This window comes from Hipposideros armiger, unplaced genomic scaffold (assembly GCF_001890085.2).
Source record: "Hipposideros armiger isolate ML-2016 unplaced genomic scaffold, ASM189008v1 scaffold_1322, whole genome shotgun sequence".
NCBI lineage: Eukaryota > Metazoa > Chordata > Mammalia > Chiroptera > Hipposideridae > Hipposideros > Hipposideros armiger.
This window is the reverse complement of record NW_017732672.1, coordinates 17,431-23,264: the sequence shown is the minus strand read 5'-3', so window position 1 is coordinate 23,264 and position 5,834 is coordinate 17,431. Positions and strand designations below refer to the sequence as shown.

General features: G+C 37.0%; 1 pseudogene; it reads left to right on the top strand.

Moving 5' to 3' along the window:
- Nucleotides 1-499, top strand: part of LOC109377208 (transcription factor A, mitochondrial-like) — a 44,398-nt pseudogene extending 43,899 nt beyond the window's left edge.
- Nucleotides 500-5,834: the final 5,335 nt, after the last annotated feature.

Below are 5,834 nucleotides of genomic sequence, written 5' to 3'. Positions count from 1 at the left end.
GGAAATGCAGAGAGTTCCAAACAAGATGATCCCAAACAGGCCCACCCCAAGACACATCATAGTGAAAATGGCAAGAGTGAAAGACAAAGATAGGATCCTAAAAGCAGCAAGGGACAAGCAGCAAGTTACATATAAGGGTACCCCTATAAGATTATCAACTGACTTTTCTACATAAAAAAAGAAAGTGATAATTAAAAAAAGAGAGTTGACAATGCTTGGAAAACCAAAAATACCTCCCTCGGCTTATTACATTTTTATATCTGAACACATCCAGGAAGCTAAGGATGGTACATTACAGTTAAAGCTAAAGACTGTAAATGAAAGCTGGAAAAATCTCTCTAGTTCTCAAAAGCAAGTATATATTCAACTTGCTAAAAATGATAAAATTCGTTATTAAAATAAAATCAAATTTGGGGAAGAACAAAAGATTGAAATTGGACGAAATGATCTTCTCCATTGCAAAATGAAACCCCAGGCAAAAAGCACTGAGGAGTGTTAAATAGAAGACTGAGTTATGTTCATAACAAATAGACACAAGAAATCAATTAGGTCTCAATACCTGAAGCTGTTGTAAAATTAGAAAGCATAAATTTGATAAACATTTTATACTTCATTCTTTTTTTTCAGTCCACGGACTTCTGCCAGTTTGATATATTTTGTATTAGTACCTTGCTTTGGAAAACCCAAACAGATAAAAGTTCATGCAAAATTTATTTTGTGTTTAGGAAATACTAAGGGTTAAAATAATCCATGAAATGTATCAGTAATCAATTTACCTATGATAAAGGTGAATCAGACTATGAAGTTTTTTTTATGATGACTGTGGATAGAGTATTCTTGTTTCCTTATATTATGGAGGCAGGGTTCTCCTATTCAAAAGTGTCTCAAATATATGATATAACATAATTGTGCATTTTTTAAAGCGCACCAAGAACTCATCTAGGTAATTTACAATTCTTAGGTATAATTGATATTACATTCAGAATTGATGATGGTACATGCAAGGGACTGATGGTTTCAGTTGCAACTTTTTGTACAAGGAATGAGAGATTTATAAACCTTTTCCTCATTGTCTCTTTTCCTAAAGTAAAAACTAAGAAATTATGTACCAAATCTATGCATATTGTTTTATATTGCATATAATACATTTTTTTGTTAAAAAAAAACATAAGATGCTCCTAGTGCTCTTATAACTTAGGAATTCACAAGGTTTTCAGGAATTCTGTGCCAGAAAATGGGGGAGTAGAGACCAGTTTATATTTTTTCTATTATCTCACAGTTCCTTAGCTTCTTTTTTATCTGGTGTAACAAGATAGTCTAGGTTTATCTTAGATATTTCTTGCCACAGAAATTTCTTTAAGGAACTTTGGTCCCTTTCATTAAAAAATGGTATTTAGCACTGCTGGTGAGAATGCAGATTGGTGCAACCACAATGGAAGGCAGTGTGAAGAATCTTCAAAAATTAAAAATGGAATTACCATAAAACCCAGCAATCCCTCTCTTGGGTATCTACCCAAAAAATCTGAAAACATTTATCCGTAAAGATATATGTGCTTCAACGTTCATTGCAGCTTTATTTATGGTGGCCAAGACATGGAAACAACCAAAGTGTCCTTCGATAGATGATTGGATAAAGAAGTTGAGGTATACATACACAATGGAATACTATTCTGGCATAAGGAAAAATGAAATAGTGCCATTTGCAACAATATGGATGGATCTTGATATTATAATGCTATGCAAAATAAGTTAGACAGAAAAAGTAGAGAACCATATGATTTCACTGATATGTGGTATATAAAACTGAAAACAACAAAAGAACAAGACAAACAAATGAAGAAACAAAACTCATAGACACAGACAATCATTTAGTGGTTACAAGGGGAGTGGGGAGGAAGGGTGGTAGAAGAGGGCAAAGGGGATCAAGTATATGGTGATGGAAAGAGAACTGACTCTGGGTGGTGAACACACAATGTAATATACAAATGATGTATTACAGAATTGTACACCTGAAATCTACATAACTTTGCTAATAATTGTCACCTCAATAAACTTTAATTAAAAATAAATTCATAAATAAGGATTTTATTAAAAAAAGAAGGAAAGAGGGCTGGCCGAGTGGCGCGTTGGTTAAGAGCTGTCTTGGGACACCAGAGGGCCCCATTTCGGATCCCACATATGAGGGCCAGTGACACTGCCCTCTACAGCTAAGATGCTGAACAGCAGCTCAACTTGGAGCTGGGCTGCCGTGAGTGGCTGGCGATGGCGTAGGCTGTCAGCCCCTGCTGCAGTGGGTTGTCATGGGCTACTGTGTATAACCAGCAGCCAGCGTGAGCGGCCAGCAGCCACTGTGAGTGGCCATCCAGAAGCCGGCGACTGATCTGCCTCGCCCAGGAGGAGCGCAATGATGGTGCCAACTTGAGCCAGTGAAACAACGTCCTCCACAACTAGACTGAAGAACCAAAGAACAGCAATTTGTCTGTTTCCCTTTCCCCCAATTCCCCAGCGCTGTTCCCATCCCTCAATTCCCGAATTAAAAAAAAAAAAAAGAAGGAAAAAAATGGTATTTAGAATCTTTTTTTTTTTTTTAGCTGAGCCATCCCGCCACCTGTTGGCAGCTCACGGCTGCTCAGCTCAGGCTGACTCGAACTGCTGTTGCTCAGAGCTCAAACTCTTGAGCGAGCTCTTAACCAACTGAGCCACTCAGCCGGCCCTGGTATTTAGAATCTTAATCTGGGCACTGGATTGTTCTTTGGCACTGGGGTTTTCATTGTTTCTAAGTGTTTTCAATGCGCAGGGCTTGAAAATAGCATGTTTTTAAAATAATAAAACTGAGTTCATACTAATGCTTTCAATAATTGGATGATCTTCAGAGATCTTTCCTTCAGACTATGGAAAAACTTGCAAAGTATCCCTAGTCCACAAGACTACTTACATATCTAGTGATTTAAAAAATATATATTGTGTCACCAGAACCAGTGACTTTCTTTTGGACAATGATGGGTGAATATTGACAAATTCTTTCTGCTCAATTTTCTTTTTACATATCTATGGCTATGTAAGTATTTTCTGAATAAAACATAAAATGGTCCCATAAGTATTACTGTTTATAAATATGGGGAAACAGAACAAAACATTCAAAATCAGAACTATCTGGAAAATATGAAATATGAGGTCAGACAATTAAGTTTGAGAACTATCCTAGAAAAAGTGCTACATACCTCATTGCTGAATATCACTATGGTCACCTTTGAAGTACTCCCCTTGGGAAGTTATGCACCAAAGCCAGCGCCTAGTCCACCCTTCAAAGCAATTTTGGAACTCTTTTTCTGAAATGGCCATCAGAACCATTGGTCATTACATTGTCTTTGATGTCCTGAATGTCATCAAAATGTTTTCTTTTCAATATTTCCTTTATCTTTGGGTAAAGAAAGAAATCATTGGAGGCTAGATCAGGTGAGTAGGGAGGGTGTTTCAATACAATTATTTGTTTACTCGCTAAAATTTCCTTCACATACAGCGCCATGATGAGCTGGTGCATTGGTCGTGATGCAAGAGCCATGAACTTTTGGCGAAAAGTTCAGGTCATCTAACTTTTTCACACAACTTTTTCAGCACTTCCAAATAGTAAACTTGGTTAACTGTCCAGTTACTACAAATTCCTAATGAATAATCCCTCTGATATCAAAAAAGATTATCAACATTGTTGCAAACAAGTTCACGAACTTACTTATCAGACCTCGTATACACTTGCCATATAAATACTCTAGGCCAAGAATGGCAAACACATTGCCCCATCAATGGTAGTCATCACTAACTAATCGTTCTTTCCTACTGAGCTGGACAAATCAGTCTGAGATGTGAAGCAAGATGACATCTATTTCCATCTATGTTCAAGGCAAACCAATGTCTTGATATCACATTACAACTTTGTATAATTGATTAAGACAGCAGCTGCCAAATTAAGTTCTGAGTTATACTAGTCCTGTTAACAGGTGTTCCACAAACAAAATGAATTTATGGTCACAAAATTTGGGGAAATGGCTTTTAACAAAAAGTTGGTTTCTTTACTGCAGGATTCCAAGAGCCTTTAATGTTCTAATAAGCACTGTGACTCTCCAGGGAGGGAAATAGTATGCAGTATTTATAAATTTATTTGAACCCTTCATGGAACTCTTTTGTTCATAAGCATCTTATGAATATTGAATCAGGCTTTTCTTTTACATGAACCACATTCCAATTATGTCTTCTTGAAGCCCAGGTTAATGTTTTTAAAATCAAATCAGAATTGGAGACTCTTGGCGATAATAAATTCCATACATTGAATGTTGATTTTTGCATGTGTGTGTCACTCTCTAAAGGTTAGCAGTTCTCCAGTTATCTAAAGGCAATCTTGTGTTATCCTCCTATCCTCTGACCATACTGTTTCTATTTTTGGTAGATAAGTGGTGTGTGTATGTGTGTGTGTGTGTGTGTGTGTGCGTGTGCGTGTGTGTGTGAGTGTAACTGTGTTACAAACATAGTATTATATTATTTCATTATGCATGGAAGTATTATTTATGGAGGGCATAGTATGACAGACCTCAATGATGGATCATTTGGAATAATCCAGTCTAAGAGCTACAAAACCATCTACAGCTCTTACTTTGAAACTTTGAGCTATCCCCTTTATGCTGTTTGCTCATAATGAGTGGTAGTATGTTGCTTCTATTCTACGTAGATAGCAGTTGCTTTTCAAGTGACCTCCAAAGACTTTTTTAATATAAAATGTGCAGTTAGGAGTATTTGGGCTAACATAAAATTTTTCTTACCCCTAAGGGTTCCAACATTCTGCAAATGTGTGCTGCCTTCAGCAATTAGGAACTTCTTGATGAAACAAGGGAGATTGTAATGGTGGCATTAAATCTAATATTTTGAGATTTGGATCTCTGGTATAATTCGATTTAACAAGTGTAATTTAGCTTGGGACTTTTCGAAAGCTTTCTTTTCTTTCTTTTCTTTGCCTTCTTTCCACCAAAGCTTAATAGCTGTTTACTATGCAGTTTCAATGGTTCTGTTTACTTCCACCATGCAGGCCCTGTGACTTGGGAGAAATTTTGCATCTGTATGGGATCCACTCCTGGCTCCAACTTTGATCTACATAACATATGCAAAGGTTTTGATAACGAGTTCAACTCCTTCTCTCACACCATGGACAAAGCCAAACTCAGTAGAAAATCCCACTACAGGCTGAAGCAATTTACATCCTAATTAGAAAATATAAAACTTGAGACAAAACAAAGACTCAAATGCTGTCACAACCCGCAAGCAGGCAGCCACAACACTTCTGACTGCAGCACTGGGTATCCAAGCCTAGAAATTAAAAGACGCTTAAAACTTGGTTTGGAGGCTTCTCAGAGATGATGAAGCTGTTGGAAAATAGTATCTTTGAGAAAAGGACAAAAGAGTCTAGTGCCACCTAAAGATGAGGGACTCTAATATGAAGGATTATTATTTTGAGCAGTTTACAAAACAATTCATTGCAGTGCAGAAAGAAAACACTGAAACATCAATTTTTCTCATTCTTTTAAAAATTTTAATATAGATATTATAAAGCATATGTACTGTAATGTATAAAGTATATATGCAAGGTAGTATATGTATATAATCTATAAATACATGTACATATATTGGGGCCCATGCTCAAAAGTCTCCTTTTATTACAGATAAGAATGTGCGAGGGCAGGTCGAGTGGCGTGGTGGTTAAGAGCTGGCTTGGGATGCCAGAGGGCCCCGGTTCGGATCCCACATGAGGGCCAGTGACACTGCCCTCTACAGCTAAGATGCTGAACAAC